Below are 19,567 nucleotides of genomic sequence, written 5' to 3'. Positions count from 1 at the left end.
TGTGCCCATCTTTAAGCACCATTCTCCTTCTGCCTCAGTTTTATAGCCATTTTTATATTTATTTTCATATTCATCCTATATTCTTGTCTGTCCCCTATGAGCACCTTGAGGGCAAAAATCAGGTTTTACTCCTCCATGTATTATCTGAAGCAATTAGCAAGATAACTTCCTAGTATATTGTACATGTTCAACAAATATCTGCTGAATCAAAAAGAAAAGAAGAGGTAGTTTCCTAATCCTCCATTAAGTATTTTAATTTATTAAATACCCATGAGAGGAAAAAATGATTTTACTTGACACATACATGTGTTAGGAAATATCATGAGTTATGTCAAACCATAACAATCTTACAAGCAGGAATGCCATTTGGCAGTTGGCAGACAGGAATCGGGAAACCACTGTGAAGTGGTTATTTCCAATCAACCATGCATCCAATGCATCCATGGATGGTTTGTGAACCATGGTTAATTTAATATCCACACATGCTTATTAGAAGTATTCAGCCTCTTGCTATAATCAACTTGTTTATATATTTACAAGTAATGACTTTCTGGTTATTTTAATTAAGAAACCCTTCATTCATTAGGATCTGTTGACTAATATAATCTCTTCCAATGTGGCAAACTAGTATTTATTGCAGTTGTAGAAAGAGCAGGTTGACAAATTGCCACAGACATGCACGAAGAGGTCTTGATTAACCTGTTAGTGGAAGAATTACATCAGATAAACATTCCAGAGAGTAGTTTTGCAATATGTATCAAATGATATTAAATGTGCATGTCTTTTGACCCAGCAATTGCTTTTCTAAGAATTTATCCTATAATAGTTGCCCAAATGTATGAATATGGTGTTAATGGAATCATTGGTTATAAAAAGATACATTTGGAAACAACATAAATGTGTACCGATGGAGCACTGGTAAAATGAAGGATGGTACAGCCATACAATGGGCTGCTACATAGCTGTTTTAAAAAACTGAGGAAGATCTATATGAAATGATACTGAAAGATATCCATGATATATTGTTAATCAAAGTAAGTTGCAAGACAGTATGTATATCATGTTCTCATTTGTGGTAAAAACTAAAATACCAACATGTGTTTATAAATTGTGGAAATTTAACAAGGACCAGATTTGTAGTGTTGCAGGGGAAGAGGAGAAAAAAGAAAGGTAGAAGGGAAGACTGAACTCTATTTAGTAGTTTTCTTTTTCTTTCTTTCCTTCTTTCCTTTTCGTTCTCTCTCTTTCTTTTATTTCTTTTGAGATGGGGTCTCACTATGTTGCCCGGGTTGGAGGACAGTGGCTATTCACAGCTGTGATCCCATCATTGATCAGCATGGGAGTTTTGACTGGCTCCATTTCTGACCTGGGTCTGTTCACCTTTTTTTTAGGCAACCTGGTGGTCCCCTGCTCCCAAGAGGCCACCATACTGATGCTGAACTTAGAGCAGACTCCCCATTGGCATGCCGCACTACAGCCCAGAATTCCTGGCTCAAGCAATCATCCTGCTTCAGCCTCAGAGGGCTATAGGCATGCACCACCACACCTGGCTATTTAGAGGTTTTGACAAACAAAATGTGTTGTCAGTCTTACTAAAAAATGTAATTCCAATGCCAAGGACTCCTCTATTTTTCCATCAGTCTGTCTTCCCGTTGGTTAAGCTCAAACTCTTCATTCTGTCTGACTGACCTCTTTCTTGGTAGCCAGTTGGGAGCCACTCCCAATCTGTCAGCCTGTCCTGTCATTTCTGTCTCCCCACCTATCTTGGTTTTCTCTTCCTTTCTTTTTATTTCCACTTTCTGTATCTGGCAGTCCAGACCTTTATCACTCCTCACCCCACACCTGTCAATTATTGCAGTTGCCTTTTAGTGGATCTCCCTGCCTGCAGTTTCTCTTCCCAGCCCACAAACTCTCCCTCTGTCCTAGACAGGATACCAGGAGGGTCCTCTTAATCCCCAGCAATTTTGTCACCTCTCAGCTCCTTCAGAGGAAAGTTGGGCAGTCAGACACCCTCCGACAGCCTGGCCCAGTCTGCAGTTCCAGGACCCCACATGGTGAGAGGCTGACCTTCTCTGGTCATGAGGATCCCCACTTGGAAGGCCCTTTCTGCCTTTCCAGCTCTGAGACCACTACTCATTCCTGAATACCCACCTGCACCCCTATGAGGACCCACTTATTCTTCCAGCAATGCCTTCCTCATGAAACTCCTCCAACTCCTCATTTATACTTTGTATAATCCTTCTGTTATTGCCATGTGAGCAAGTCCCTAAGACGTGTATGAAAGCCCCCAAGGGTGGGAGTCATGTCTCTTACAGCAATTGATTCTGTAACCTTAATTTCCTCAGGTTTTTTCAGCCTATGGGTACAACAGGGCCACAGAATCTATACCTCCATGACTTTTGTCTTCATCTCTTCATCTTCTCCTGTGAAACGCTGCCCTCCTGCAAAGTACCTCTCAAGTTTTGCTGGGAGTCTCCAAGCAGCATCTCACCAGTGGTCATGAATAAGCCCCTGTCAGCTGTCCAGCTCTGCTACCATGTGGCATACACCATTTCTTTCTTCATTTCCTGGTCTTGTCCCCTGCCAGGCACCAATGTCCCCCACTGGGCACCATGGCTGCTTCCACTGTGTACCACCGTGTTCACTAGGCACCAGCCTCCTGCAGACACCACTACAATTATATTTCTTTGTGCCTGCCACACTGCTGTGAACCTAACAGTCTCTCACAGACATTAGCTGTTGAATGAAGGATGATATTCACTAGGACATGCTTTGATTTGCTTTTCCAGTGGTGGAGATAGGTTGCACTGATTTATCCTCACGCTCTTTCCAGTCACCCTTGGGACAACATAGACATTTGTGAAGTGGTTTTCAGGGAACAGGGTACACCATCCTGAGCTGTTGAGCAAAGTAATCCTACCTGCCAGGGTTGCCAGCCCAAATCACTGGGTCTTGCTCTGACATGTTTTGATCCTTATACGGAAACTTCCTATCTTTGGGTCTTCAAAGTTCAAATCCAAGTAGGAGTTGATATCAAATTTCAGGAAAGTTCAAGTCACACCTCAAACAAAGTTGCTTTGTGCCCATCTGCTAAGCCAAAGACAGAGTTTCCTTATACAATTCTCACAAGGGGAGAACTGGGGATGTAAAACAATCAAAGAAATGCTTTCCCTGTAAGGAGTGGAACAGGGAAATGCAGCTAGGAATGAATGAACAAATGCACCTAAAGCAAAAGTGTGGAGGAAAGATAGTCAGAAGACACTTTATGAGTGTTTGTTTCTTAGGTCAGGTGCTGAACAATATTACCATTCAAATGGTTCTCAGAGGCTTTGAAGTTAACAGCTCCTGGGAAAGAAAAGTGTTCACACTTGGGGCTTCAATCCACTAGACACAAGGTCAAGTAAACCTGTTGGTGTGAAAGGCTCACAACAGAGATTCAAATGGTAGAAAATCTATCTGGGGTTTCTTTCAAAATACCTGAAAGAATATGGAAATACTCTATCCTTATAGAAGGCAAAAAGTAACTCTGCATATTCTTCAATAGTCTTATTAAAAGAAGTACTTTCAGACCATACAAATTAGGTTAACAACTTCCTGTGACATCTTAGCCCCTATACTAGTCATTGATAAGATGTGACATGTAAGAAAAAAAGCTGATGAGCTGAAATGCATGACACTTCAGTAATGGACATAACATTAGAAGTTTCTAAAAGGTAGTAGGTGTCAAATTTTCTCAAACACTACTTTCATATAAACATTTTTGGAATTTCTAGGATATGGTCTGTCACAGGGGTCTCACTCAAGGAAAATACCATAAATAATTGTGTCTACACAAAAGAGAAATAGAGAGTGATTATTTGCCTAACGAAAGGATTTTCATCCCCTGTACAGCATATGAGATCCAGCTTACACAAATGTATTTTCTCCTCACTTTTCTTTTTTCTGTTTTTTATTTCATTTTATTTTTTGAGACAGGGTCTCACTCTGTCACCCAGGCTGGAGTGCAGTGGTATGACCACAGCTCACTGCAGCCTCAACCTCCTGGGCTAAAGTGATTCTCCCACCTCAGCCTCCCAAGTAGCTGTGACTACGAGCATGTGCCACCATGCTTGGCTACTTTTTAATTTTTTTTAGAGACAAGGTCTCACCACATTGCCCAGGCTGGTCTTGAACTCCTGGGCTCAAGTGATCCTCCCACCTCAGCCTCTCAAAGTGTTGGGATTACAGGCGTGAGCTACCACGCCCTGCTTGTTTTTATTTTTTTAAGTCCCACATCCACAGATTCTTTTTGGATTATAAAAGTAATGCTTAACTTTCAAGAGCACTTGAGATTTGTGTGACAGATTGTGCTGCTTAAGCCTTGACCCCTTCCCACCTACCTCTCAGTTGGTGATGGCAGCACTGTGACCAGGACAGATTTCTCCACCTCTGCTTTATACTATTTCATCTTTTTTTTTTCAATACACCTTGAGCATATGCTTGTTGTAAAACATCAGCATGATCTAGTCTAACATGGAAGTCTCTCTTTACTCAACATATAATTTTCACAACTTCTCTCCATCAAGTTAAAAGTATTTTAACATTTCACTTTTTAAAAACCTAGTAAGGGAAGGTGGTAATATTTTCAGCCTAGAAAAGTGTACCCCAGATCTGACTGTATCTCAGAACTACCTGAGTATGCTAAAAATAGATTCCAGGACCCACAATCGACCTACTTAATCAGAATCTCTGGGAATAAATGCAAAGTCTCACAATGTGACACCCCAAAATATGGCACCTTGACATACTAAGTATTGTAAGCTAAAGGAAATTGAAAAAACCACAGAAGCAGAAAGTTCTCTCTGACCTTATCTTTTGAAGACCCTTATGTGACAGGTGTCCTGCCAGAAACAGGAGAAAAGGAATGTTACACAGGGAAGCCAAGAAGAATCTGAAGGCCAGGCGTGGTGGCTCACGCCTGTAATCCCAGCACCTTGGGAGGCCGAGGCGGGCGGATCACGAGGTCAGGAGATCGAGACCATCCTGGCTAACACAGTGAAACCCCGTCTCTACTAAAAATACAAAAAATTAGCCGGGCGAGGTGGCAGGCGCCTGTAGTCCCAGCTACTCGGGAGGCTGAGGCAGGAGAATGGCGTGAACCCAGGGGGGCAGAGCCTGCAGTGAGCCGAGATCACACCATTGCACTCCAGCCTGGGCGACAGCGAGACTCTGTCTCAAAAAAAAAAAAAAAAAAAGAAGAATCTGAACAGACAGGCCTTCCCAAGTTCTCCCAGGTTACTACCATTAAGTCATATCCCCACGACTGTCCGTCCCTTTTCTTTTTTTTTTTTTAAGACAGGGTCTCTGTCACCCAGGCTGGAATGTAGTGGCATGATCTCGGCTCGCTGCAGCCTCAACCTCCTGGGCTCAAGCGATCCTCCCATCTCAGCCCCTGAGTAGCTAAGACAATAGGCATACACCACTATGCCCAGCTAATTTTAGTATTCTTTTGTAGAGATGCGGTTTTGCTACGTTGCCCACGGTAGTCTTGAACTCCTGGGCTCAAGCAATCTGCCTGCCTCGGCCTCCAAAAGTGCTGGGATTCAGGTATTAGCCACCGTGCCCAGCTTAGTCTTCATTTCTGAAGGCCACTGGATCATATTAAAACTACGCTTGTACTTTATAATCTATGTTCAATTTCTAGCCCACCACCTGGCAGTATTCTCATAACAGGTGTCAGCTCAAAATTCACACTAACAGTAATATTCAGGAATTCCCATGCCTGCGATTCCATGTCCAGTTTCTCTTGGCTACAGAAAAAAAAAAAAAGAGAAACTCCTCCCTTCCTGCCCATCTAAAGTTAGTTGGCCTGCTTTCCCACTTGAGAGAGATCGATGCTGAAATTCTCCATTTCCTTCTGGGGGAAATCCCATTCCTAATCTCCAGATACCATGACCCAGACACATAATCACCAGAGTGCACAGTCCATTTCCCAAAGGCTGACTTATTTAATCTCAAATGATACCAAGTGAGGCCACCTTTCGTCTATCTAGCCAGCACTAAGCCAGGTGCAGCTCAGTTCCTTATCACAGCCTTTCCTGCAACTTAAGGCACACCTCTCTTGCCACAGATCCATTGAATTTATGTCTATTGGAAGAAAATTCCCGGGCAAAAAGGCACACCCATCGCCCCAAAACAAATCCAAGCTTAAGCCATCTTTAGAAAAAGGAAAATTCTCTAATTCTACAGGAGAATAGTTTGTTTAAACCCAATTTACATCACCAAACAGATTGATTAGCATCTTCCTCTAAAGCAAGTTTCCTCTTGAAAAAAGACTGAGGGCTTTTATGACAAAAGGAGCTTATTGAGGTGGAGTCTCCCCAAAATAAAGCCAGGACTTGCTACCCTTGAAGTGTGTCCCTTTCAGCCCCCTTCACACTTATCCTCCTATCTAAAACTTATCCAGCTCAAATTCTTCTTTTTCCTGGAAGCCTTTGCCAATCATCTCAGACCACCAGGATGTCTCCTTCCAATGAATCCCAACAGATAGTATCTATCTTGTTCACCTGGCAATTGCTCATACCTGGCCTTGAGACAACTTTTGTATTATTGCCCTGAACTTCGAGTTCTTTTATCATTTAACTTTGGGAATAAATATGTGTCACCACCATCATTTCATCATGATCTACTTAAGCAATGTGAATGAGAACATCTCTTAGGAGGCTTCTTTAGACCATCTCTGGGCCAGTTCTGTATTCCCCTCAGGGCTAGCTCTATCTGTGCTCGTCACAGAAGAAACCACTGAGTGATTAATAGAAATCATCTAAAATGTCCTGCTGCTCGCAAAAATGTTTGTGAATTTTATAACATTTGTTCAATCCTCACAACATCCCTATGGTGGAAGGTGTTGGCATTATCTTCTTTACATCGATGAGGAAACAGCAATTCAGAAAGGTTTAACAGAGTCTCTGAGGCCACAGAGCTGGATCACACAGATGCAATTCTATTTGACTCCAAAGAATGTTCTCTTAACTGTTATTTTGAACTACTTCCCGAGGCCGGGCGCGATGGCTCTCGCCTGTAATCCCAGCCCTTTTGGAGGCTGAGGCAGGTGGATCATCTGAGGTCAGGAGTTGGAGACCAGTCTGACCGACATGGAGAAACCCCGTCTCTACTAAAAAAAAATTAGCTGGGTGTGGTAGCCCACGCCTGTAATCCCAGCTACTCGAAAGGCTGAGGCAGGAGAATCGCTTGAACCCGGGAGGCGGAGATTGCGGTGAGCTGAGATCGCGTCATTGCACTCTAGCCTGGGCAACAAGAGAGAAACTCCGTCTCAAAAAAACAAAACAAAACAAACAAACAAAACTACTTCCCAAGCCCAAGGAGTTTATTTTGACTAGAGCCTAAGATGAGTGAAAAGATACATGGTTAGCCGGGCGCAGTGGCTCACGCCTGTAATCCCAGCACTTTGGGAGGCCGAGGTGGGCGGATCACCTGAGATTGGAAGTTCAAGACCAGCCTGGCCAACATAGTGAAACCCCGTCTCTACTAAAAATACAAAAAATAGCTGGGCATGGTGGCGCATGCCTGCAATCCCAGCTACTTGGGAGGCTGAGGCAGGAGAATTGTTTGAACCCTGGAGGTGGAGATTGCAGTAAGCCGAGATCAGGCCATTGCACTCCAGCCTAGGCAACAAGAGCAAAACTCCATCTCAAAGAAAAAAAAAAACAAGGCCTGGCGCGGTGGCTCAAGCCTGTAATCCCAGCACTTTGGGAGGCCGAGGCGGGCGGATCACGAGGTCAGGAGATGGAGACCATCCTGGCTAACACGGTGAAACCTCGTCTCTAGTAAAAATACAGAAAATTAGCCGGGCGTGGTGGCAGGTGCCTGTAGTCCCAGCTACTCGGAGAGGCTGAGGCAGGAGAATGGCGGGAACCCGGGAGGCGGAGCTTGCAGTGAGCCGAGATGGCGCCACTACACTCCAGCCTGGGCGACAGAGCAAGACTCCGTCTCAAAAAAAAAAAGAACACAAACATTTAAAAGTTAGAACTGTGATGATTCCAACTTGGAGCAGAGCCACAATATCATATCTTCAGGGCTGAAATATAGTAAAACATGCCCACTGTTTCTGCCACACACTTCAGCTTGAATAAATGCCTAAAACCAAAATATTGAAATTAAAGATGACTAAGTGTGAACCAAAAACCTCTTTTTTAAGCAGTGTGCTATAGAAAATAAGATATTTACTTTATATTCAAGTCAGGAAATTGGACCAAACCTGGAAGTTTAAACAAAAAGAAAATAATTGCATGTATTTTTTTCTTAACAAAGCACTCATCACTAATTTAAAACTATCTACACATCGAAATTAAACTTTTTTTGCAACCTGATGCAAACATAAGAATATTTTTCTCCTACTCACTTTCTGACCTTTCCCATCAGCTATCCTCCAGCTGGATTTTTCTAGCGTTCTTTTGATTATTTTTATATTTACATCTCCAGAAAAATGCATGGTTAGATGCTATTCAGACAACGTTATATCACGACCCCCCAATAATAAAGACTCAATGTATACCATGTTTTACACATCCAATGTCTTTTAACAGCTTCAAATATTTGGTCCCTTGAGATTACTAACATTCCAGTAATATATTAAGCACATTGTGGTGGTACTGACACCACAAGAAAGGAATATTACTTTATTAATACAGGGTTGAAGACATGCTCTTCCATTAAGGGAAAAAAACACAGACATTAAAAAGCACATATATTCTACTTAAATTCTCTGATACCAAGGAATCCAAAGAAAGCTCTGTCATTCATAATTAGCAAGAGGCCTGGTTCCACAATATGCCCCTCCAATTCTCCCTATGGTCTTTCCTACTTCTGTAGTAGAATGGTTAGCACCAAAAAAAGTTGCATTGAAATGGGAAGTTTTCCTGTTTTACTACATTCTGGAAGCCCTACTGGTACCGTGCCTCTATTTGGTGTGTGTATTATAATCAAATCCATGTGTGAATGTTTATATTTTAAAGATGCTATACTCCAATATGTTCTGAGTTAGGGCTTTTGAAAATACTGTATAGATTCAACACAAAGCTAACTGAAAGGCTAATCTTCCCATTGTTACACTTTAATTAGTGAGACCTGTCATTACAACTTTTTATGATGGAAAGTATCAGGCCTTTTATCTTACTTTTAAGCCCTATTCTGAAAACAGCAGAAAAGGAACTGAAAAGACAAAGGAAACTGCATTTTATGGAACAATAAGGAGAGTCTTTAAAAATCCAGGGAAGTTCACAAACTGCCAATGAAAACTACATGGAGGCAGCACCACTAAGAAGGGGGCCAGTTTACAATATTAGCAATCAGCTACCTCCCTAATCCTCTCCAGAATCCAAGCGACAAGATTTCGTAACAGCAGACTGGAAAGGTGGCTTTTCAACTGCATTCTTAATCTGTAAGAATTTAAAGATGTGTTCTAAAGCTATTAGAAAGGTCTTGGTTTGTCATACCTGTGTTCTAACATCAGGTTGGTGTTAAATGACATTTAGTGCAATTTGTTGCAAATTTATTATATTTATTTCATTATTTGCTTCATTAAAATTGTTCTGACAGCTTTAGTAGAAAATCTGATACTGGAAAACACAAAACTCAGTACTAAAAGGGGTATAAGAAATTGGAAGATTTACAGAATTAGCCTAAAATTAGGAACCACACAACTAAAAATGTTACAGGTTGAGCTACATTTATTAGATGAGCTGGATTTAGCAAACTTGACATTTAAGTAAATAATGCACTCAAAAAGTTCTCAGGAAATAGTAACTCTTTTTTTTAAGATCTAAAAAAGCCAGAAGCCAAGACAAAAATAGGGTTTTCTTTCTGATTTTACACAATTCTTTTTTGCAAACATTATTTATGTAAACATTATTGTACTTTGTCCTCGAGATCGAAAAGGCTTGATATAAATTAATGTGCTGTTTGCAGGAAATGTGCATGTTTTGAGAGCACATGGGACAAAAATACAAACACAAAGTTGAGGGTACAGTTTTTGGTTTGGGTATTAAAAAAATAATTGGTTAGTGTTAAAAATATAAAAATGAAGTCAAGGGTACACTTTTTGGAAGTGAAAAATAATTGATCACTGCTGAAATACTTTTCCCTCACTCTTTCGTTATTATGTAACTGGGTAGATTTGGTTGGTTTACTTTGCATCTGACTTGGAGACCAAAGCTTTTAACTGAGATAAGAGAGAGCTTTTCAGAGCAAAATAGAAAAAGAGCAGGGAGGGGGTGGTTCGGAAAAGAGAAGATGCTCTCTTACAAAGGCATTGCCTTACAAATACCAACAGATATGCCAGTTGATTCCCTTTCTTCACTCCCTGCCTGCAGTTAAAAGCCGGATTCTGCCGGGCGCGGTGGCTCAGGCCTGTAATCCCAGCACTTTGGGAGGCCGAGGCAGGTGGATCACCTGAGGTCGGGAGTTCGAGACCAGCCTGACCAACATGGAGAAACACCGTCTCTACTAAAAATACAAAATTAGCCGGGCATGGTGGCATATGCCTATAATCCCAGCTACTAGGGAGGCTGAGGCAGGAGAATCACTTGAACCTGGGAGGCGGAGGTTGCAGTGAGCCAAGATTGTGCCATTGCACTCCAGCCTGGGCAACAAGAGTGAAACTCCGTCTCAAAAAAAAAAAAAAAGCCGGATTCTATGTCAAAACCCAGTTCAAGGCATGCTACAATTATTTTAGGGCTCTCCCTAGTCTTATCCAAACCCCAAGGATATTAAGAAAGAAGGAGAGACAGAAGAAGAGGAGGTGGTCTCTTTTGCTACCTCCACCATTACTGTCCCCATTTTGTCTGGGCATCTGGGGAAGGAGAGATCCAAGGTGTGCCTTGGCATCTGTAGTTGGCTCACTAAACACTTTATTATGATACCATCATCTGACTACCTTGTGAGTTAAAGTCAAAATAGAGAAGAATAAAATAAACTTTCTGTGAGGTCATACAGGAGTCCTAACTGTCACTGATTCTATGGAAAAATAAATGGTGAGTTTACAATAAGCTAAAATTTAAAAAGGAAATTTTGGAACATAATTCATTATTAGTTGCGACTGCCTATATTGAAAAGACTCAGCAGAAAGCAATTCTATTGCTTACAAAATGCAGATGAACTAAGAATCTCTAACTGCTGCATTCAAGCAGGTATTTTCTTTAATATAAGAATTGGCTTTTCCTTCCAACTAACGCTGTTGTAATATCTGTCTAATAGAAGTATAGGGAAGGTGAAAGATTTATTGTTCTCACTCATTATACAAAAAGCAAGGGCATTATTTTCCGATTCAGGAAGTGCTAGAAATTCTTAAGACAGCACAGTATTTATAATGTAACCGTTTTTAATATGTCATGATCATTGACACAGAAAGCTGCAGAAACCTGAAGGAGGACTTTTGGCATAACAAATGGGAAATATCAGAAATACAAAAAGGCTTGGGTTTTGCATTTAAGTTAAATGTTAAATCAAACAAACACATGCTGAGGAATCTACCCCCTGCTTTGTATAAACCAATTTATCCTCAGATCTACATCTATGTGTCTCTGAATTGTTGGCAGCTCTACATTGGCAAAATTAAGTAAAAAGACTTGAGACAAATGTCCACAGTGGGGAAAAAAAAAAAAAAACTTTGCCTTTTTTTAAAAAACCCTATTTTGGGGTTTTTTAACTGAGCGGGCCATTTTTATATACTGAGTCTTAAAAGACCACAGGTGAACAAGTACATAAATTGGTAGGAAAGAGTATCAAGAGTTTTTATTTTTGTCATTCTCTAAAAAACAATTCTAAAACATACATATATATATATCAGATTCACCTGGAACAATTATCTAAAAGGAAGATCCTGGTGGGCACAGTGGCACATGCCTGTAATCCCAGCTACTTGGCAGGCTGAGGCAGGAGGATCGCTCGAGAGGAGGAGTTAAAGTCCAGCCTGGGAGCTGGGCACGATGGCTCACACCTGTAATCCCAGAACTTTGGGAGGCCTAGGAGGGCGGATCACCTGAGGTCAGTAGTTCGAGACCAGCCTGGCCAAGATACAAAAATTAGCCAGGTGAGGCCGGGCGCGTTGGCTCACACTTGTAATCCCAGCACTTTGGGAGGCCGAGGCGGGCGGATCACGAGGTCAGGAGATCGAGACCATGGTGAAACCCCGTCTCTACTAAAAATACAAAAAAAATTAGCCGGGCGTGGTGGCAGGCGCCTGTAGTCCCAGCTACTCGGAGAGGCTGAGGCAGGAGAATGGCGTGAACCCGGGAGGCGGGGCTTGCAGTGAGCCGAGATTGTGCCACTGCACTTCAGCCTGGGCGACAGAGCGAGACTCCGTCTCAAAAAAAAAAAAAAAAAAATTAGCCAGGTGTAGTGGCGGGCGCCTGTAACTCCAGCTACGTGGGAGGCTGAGGCAGGAGAATCGCTTGAACCCCGGGGTGCGGAGGTTGCAGTGAGCAGAGATAGTGCCACTGCACTCCAGCCTGGGTGAAAGAGCGAGACTCTGCCTCAAAAAAAAGTCCAGCCTGGGCAACATAGCAAGGCCCCACCTCAAAAACAAAAATAAATTAATAAAAGGAAGATCCTTACACCCTGCCACTGAGCCAGGTCTAAGAAATTTTGATACAAGTCACCCACTGCCCATACATCAAGCTAAACTGTGACCATGATAATTCTGAGGAAATATCTAAATAAGCAAAAATAAAATGGCAACTAAGATACACAGTATATTGAATGGAAACTAACTTTGAGTTATTTATGCATTTATTCAACAATCATTTATTGGTAGACATTATGCCAAACCAGGCACATAGTAGGTGTGATGTTCACACTTTTTTTTTTTTTTTTTTGAGACGGAGTCTCGCTCTGTTACCTAGGCTGGAGTGCAATGGCAGGATCTTGGCTCACTGCAACCTCCACCTCCTGGGTTCAAGTGATTCTCCTGCCTCAATCTCCTGAGTAGCTGGGATTACAGGCACCCACCACAACGCCTGGCTAATTTTTGTATTTTTAGTAGAGACAGGGTTTCACCATGTTGGTCAGGCTGGTCTCAAACTCCTGACCTCGTGATCCGCCTGCCTTGGCCTCCCAAAGTGCTGGGATTACAGGCATGAGCCACCGCGCCCGGCCTCACACTTTTTTTTAACACCCAACTATCTGAATAGTTCCCTGACTCTCTACTTTGTTTTGCCCATAGAAATACAATTGTCTCTACACAATACCAGAATAACCAGTCGATTTAGTGAATTAACTAGTTGAAATATACATAGCAACTTCATGATTAATATTCAATGTTTTCTGAAATGACTGAAGTTTTGGATTCAATTAGATATAGCTACCCTCTGAGTTTTAGAATGCCTAATGAAGTCAAAGAGGAATGCAGTGAAAACCTTGCCTGAGAATATTCTTCAAAGCTTAAACTAAAGAAGTTCCTGGAACAGTCTTCAGGTTGTGCCCTGAATTTAAGCATTTAAGACACAGGGAAACTCCATGACATCAGAAAAGAAAAATAGGCCTACACACCATGCAAGCTTGAGGCTAAAGTTCAACTTGAGGATCAGTGAGGATCTCTGCTTCTTTCATTCTAGACAACACATTTTTAGATCAGACATAAATACTGGAGTCACTCAATATACACTTAGCATGGCAATTGTAGTATTTTTCTAGCACTGAAGAAATGGGTTTTATTGTCTGCTTTAGCTCAGGAATCCTCTCTCCTGATTCTACCAGAGACTTCAGTTTTGAATGCCAGACTGTGGTTAACATGTACTTTTTTGGGGGGAGCGGGGGTGCGGGGAACGAAGTCTCACTCCGTTGCCCAGGCTGGAGTGCAGTGGCGCAGTCTCAGCTCACTGCAACCTCTGCCTACCAGGTTCAAGCGATTCTCCTGTCTCAGCCTCCCGAGTAGCTGGGATTACAGGCATGCACCACCACGCCCAGCTTATTTTGTATTTTTTAGTAGAGACAGGGTTTCACTATGTTGGTCAGGCTGATCTCCATCTCCTGACCTCAGGTGATCCACCCACCTCGGCCTCCCAAAGTGCTGGAATTACAGGCATGAGCCACCACGCCCTGCCTAACAGGTACTTTTAATCTAAACTAATGTATATTTGTGCACACATAGCCGCAAGTCCTTTATAGAACACTATGTATGCACCAAATAAGTTTCAGTTAGTGCAAGCTACAGAATCAACTCTCTCCCAATCCCAACAAAAAATGCCAGAGGCCATACATTGAAAGAAATGAATGAAAATTAAAAACAGCTGCACACGGCTGGGCGCCGTGGCTCACGCCTGTAGTGCTAGCACTTTGGGAGGCCAAGGCGGGTGGATCACCTGAGGTCAGGGGCTCGAGACCAGCCTGGCCAACATGGTGAAACCCTGTCTCTACTAAAAAATACAAAAATTAGTCTGGCATGGTGGTGCATGCCTGTAATCCCAACTACTTGGGAGGCTGAGGTGGGAGAATCGCGTGAAGCCAGGAGGCGGAGGCTGCAGTGAGCTGAGATTGCGCCACTGCACTCCAGCCTGGGCGATAGAGTGAGACTCTGACTCAAAAACAAAACAAAACAAAAACTGCACAATTACCTTTCCAAAGTGATTTTATTTTATTTATTATTATTATTTTTTTGAGACAGAGTCTTCTCTGTCGCCCAGGCTGCAGTGCAGTGGCGCAATCTCGGCTCATAGCAAGCTCCGCCGCCCGGGTTCAGGCCATTCCCTTGCCTCAGCCTCCCCAGCTGGGACTACAGGTGCCCGCCACCACACCTGGCTAATTTTTTGTATTTTTAGTAGAGACGGAGTTTCACCATGTTAGCCAAGATGGTCTTGATCTCCTGACCTTGTGATCTGCCCGCCTCGGCCTCCCAAAGTGCTGTGATTACAGGCGTGAGCCACCAGGCCCAGCCAGTGATTTGATTTTAATTAGCCTATTTATACTATATATGGATGCTCAATTTATAACACTTAAAAGAAGTGTTAAAGAAGGAAGTATAGATTTGATAAAATATTTATTGGGTGTCAAGATTTAGAATTTATCAATTACAATTTATTTTCTGATTTAGTGTTTCCCCTATATAAAACTATATTGGTTTATTTATGAATTCAAAGGTATGCCTAGACTTTTCTTTAAAAAAAAAAAATTGGGAAGTGAGGGCCGGATGCAGTGGCTCACATCTTGAATCCCAGCATTTTGGGAGGCCAAGGCAGGAGGATAGCTTGAGGCCAGGACTTTGAGACCAGCCTGGGCAATACAGCAAGACCCCATTCTCTACAAAAAATTAGAAATGTAGCTAGGCATAGTGGTACACGCCTATAGTCCCAGCTGCTTGGGAGGCTGAGGTAGAAGGATCACTTGAACCCAGGAGTTTGATGCTGCAGTGAGCTATGATGAGGCCGCTGCACTCCAGCCTGAGCAACAGAGCAAGAGCCCATATCTTAAAAAAATTAAAAATAAATAAAAATAAAATAGGGAAGTAGTTACTGTCCTGCATTCTGATTTTGAAGCATTATATTTCAACTATTCACTTAATCAAAGTGATTACACCGTTAATAGCAGTATTTGGGCTTAAATTCAGTGTTAAAATAGCTGTATCACACTATCAGTCAATATGCAATTACAACGAATCTAGTGGAGCCAGATGTGTGCAATCCAGATATATGCAAACTAGAGATGAAGACTTCCTCAATTTAATGCATATGAGCAAATTATATAGTTAAGCAGGGCTCACTAAAGAATGAATTGCATCCATTTTTACCAGTTGGACCATGTGATTTTTCATTTCAATGTTTCAGAGATGCCTTAAAACTCAGAAGCTTTACAACGCTGAAAGTGGTGTGAAGTTTCAAGAACCCATACCAAAACCAAACAAAAAAAATTATGTCCTTAATGTTATTCCTAAATTAAGACTTTGTTCTCCTCCCCAACTCAATTTCTTTCACAACATTGTCTTATCAGAAAGCCTGTGATAATGCTTCCCTGCAGTCTCATCCACAAGATTAAATCTAAAACCTTGGACATAAAGATTGTGTTTCAGTGTTCAATAACATAATATTCAATGGAAGAAGCTTCATTTCTCATTCCTGAGATACCAGCAAATCAGGCTCAAAAATCATGGAAGGCTCAGAAATGATCAAGGAATAGACGCCTGATGGAACAGATGCACAGATGCTGTGCTAGAAGAAAAGACAAATGCTAAAGTGCATAATGATTTTGAAAAGACTTCTTTATCAAACATGTCATTTGTTTGAAGGACCTGAGTTGTTGGCATCAGATGTGGGATATCAGCTTGTTAGCAAAGTGAAACATGATGGCAGCTAGATACTAGCGATTGATGAGTCAATTGAAATCACTGATGTTGCTCAACTGAGCATCTTCATTTAATATGTCATTGGCCAAAAGTTAATGAAACACCTTCTGTTTTCGGTTATCACCACGGCCAATAAGACATCACATCTCAGAGTAGCTAAATATTTTTTGTAAAGAATAGTGAGGTCTCCAAAGAAATATCAGCTGGCCAACCAATTACACTCTCTTGGTGCTTCACAAGAAAGATATGAGTGTAGTTTTTCTGTGTAAGTTCTGGCTGGGTAACATTAGTGAATCATTTGTAAACAATTCATTTGCACTGGATTTATATCAAAATATTAAAATGCACTGATTTATTTGTACCACAAATAGCCTTCTATGGTTGACTCTGGGACATTACAGAGGGAATTGTTAGCACAATCATTTTGCTCATTTCACCAGTGAAGTTTCTGATGACCTGATTTTTTTTTTTTTTAAAGGACTTTTGGCTGGGAGTGGTGGCTCGTGCCTGTAATCCCAGCACTTTGGGAGGCTGAGGCAGGCAGATCACCTGAGGTCGGGAGTTCAAGACCAGCCTGACCAACACGGAGAAACCCTGTCTCAACTAAAAATACAAAATTAGACAGCCGTGGTGGCGCATGCCTGTAATCCCAGCTACTCGGGAGGCCGAAGCAGGAGAATTGCTTGAACCCGGGAGGAAGAGGTTGCAGTGAGCCGAAATCGCCCCATTGCACTCCAGCCTGGGGAACAAGAGCAAAACTCCATCTCAAAAAGTAAAAAAAATAAAAATAAATGAATAAAAATTTAAAAAGGACTTTTTTTTTTTTTTTTGACAGAGTCTCGCTCTGTCGCTATGCTGGGCTGCAGTGGTGCGATCTTGGCTCCATCTCCCAGATTCAATCGATTCTCCTGCCTCAGCCTCCTGAATAGCTGGGATTAAAGGCATGCACCACCACACCCAGCTAAGTTTTTGCATTTTTCGTAGAGACAGCGTTTCACCATGTTGCCCAGGCTGGTCTCGAACTCCTGACCTCAGATGATCCACCCGCCTCGGCCTCCCAAAGTGCTGGGATTACAGGCGTGAGTCACCACATCTAGCCTCAAAAGAAATTTTACAAGGCTGACCTCCATGTTTAATTGGGCAGGGTAAATATGAAAGAATCAGGAAGAAAGAGTTAGACAAAGCTGATAAACCAGTGAAGAAAAGCCTCCCAGGCCTCTATAAAACAGCCCATGTTATTTAGCAGTACAGCTTCTCTGGGAAGCCCCAAGTTCCCAAAATCAGTGGGAAGGAAAGAAACACTTCCCACTCAGACAGCTCACTCAGGAAGAGCTGTGTGTTGGTGGTTTTGTTTCACTTTTCTGTATAAATAGACATAATTGAAAACAAAATTCTATAATGCTGTAGTAGAGAATTTCTATGCTGTCTTTCAGTCAAGCCTCAGTTTATTAACATAATATAAAATCAGAGTAACCTTTACAACATAATAAAACCAAAAGTATGGCTGTAAAGTAGTAAGACTAGTGGCTGTTGTCTGTTTCGTTGTTGTTGTTGTTATCTTAAGTGAATCCATCACCTATGGAGTCCATAAATTTATTCGAAGGATGAAGACATTGGTCAAAACATTTCAGGACTCCTCACTTGGAACTGCATTCAGGGCTAGCTTCCAAGCTCCAAAGAAAATCGGTCTCATTACTCTATAGTCACAACTACATAATATGATCATAAATTTGGTAGGGGGAAACTGAATAATTTAAGACATAGATTTAATCTTTTTGTTATATGTGAATATCAACTTTCACATTGTAAAACTGTCACTGAATTCTAATATAAGAATCAAGCTGTTGACTAAAGTAAAAATTTTATTCAATTAAAACCAAACCATTAAATTACCATGTTTACAGATTTTAAGTACACAACTTATTTTTATCTAAGAATAAGTGTTTTCATTGGAAGATAATGAACAACAGGCATTTAATAACATTTTAATTTTATGTGTTTAAATATTCATAGCTATGTTCATAAACCCACATGCCTGATCTAGTGATTATGCTTATGAAATGCAGTATTTCTTACATGCCACAAATCTCCATCCACTTTCTGAAAACTGTATTAAATTTGCAACGCAGTACAAACCACTATATATTTTTAGTAAAATATTCTATGATAGTAAAAATAGGAAACTATCCAAAAGCAACAAAACAATAACTACCTGCAGGGGGAAAAGAAGACAACATTTGTTCAGGGACTACTCCGTGACAGGCTCTTTAGGAGACATTTTCTTGTTTAGTCCACAGAACAACCCTAGGAGGTATTATCACAGTGCAGCTGGCTCATGAACAACTCTGTAGCTTACCTTTCCTAGGGCTTTTTCAACAATTCCATTATTATACTCCACTGCCTGTCTGAAAGAACACAGTTCTTGTTCTTAAAAACAAAACAAAACACAAAAATTTTACCAACATTGTTATGGGGCATACAAAAATGTCAGGTGTTAGAAAGCTGAGAGTCAAAGAATCATAGGCTTCCTTGACCTGGCCCTTTCTATTATTCTTGATGTAAATGAACAATTGGAATCACAGGGACATGAGCATGTTTCCTACTACTAAAAAATTATACTATCATCAGTCTACTTACCAAAAATTTCAATAAAATTGGATCTAAAGAACCAATAGTAATATACTCTATCAGGCTGCAATTTTACAATACTTCATCATCACATAATCACGCCAAATAAATAGAATGACAGTCATTCACAGATTACATTAGATTATAGATGTTAAATTTAAAATGAGAAATCAAGTATCTGGAGTTCCAATAATTTTTCTGTAGTGTCTTCATCTTCTCTAACATTACAGTTAATTAATGACAACTTGTGTTTTAATAACACCTATATTCCATGATTCTCTAAGTGTTCTAATCAATGGTTGTGCCAAGTTGTCTGCCCCAAAAACCACTTCAGGGCTTCTGAATAATATACATGTAATGTTGCAATGTCTCCTCCCTGGATGCCACAGAGGCACTCTTTTCACCTTTCAGGTTATCTTCAGCTTTATCTTTCCCTCTCTTTCTCACCCATATATTGGTGTTCAAATACTCTTTTTTCCCTCCAAACTCCTGCATCCTTTCATTTCTTCTAATCACTCCAATCAATCCTTGACTCTGAATTCTTCCCCTGGCCTTCCCAGCACCTGGCCTTGAACCCCTCTGGGAAAACACTGTGAGTTCAAAACAGTT

The sequence above is a fragment of the Symphalangus syndactylus genome, chromosome X, assembly GCF_028878055.3.
Source record: "Symphalangus syndactylus isolate Jambi chromosome X, NHGRI_mSymSyn1-v2.1_pri, whole genome shotgun sequence".
Classification (NCBI taxonomy): Eukaryota; Metazoa; Chordata; class Mammalia; order Primates; family Hylobatidae; genus Symphalangus; species Symphalangus syndactylus.
The sequence above is the reverse complement of the archived record's forward strand: the minus strand, read 5'-3'. Positions refer to the sequence as shown.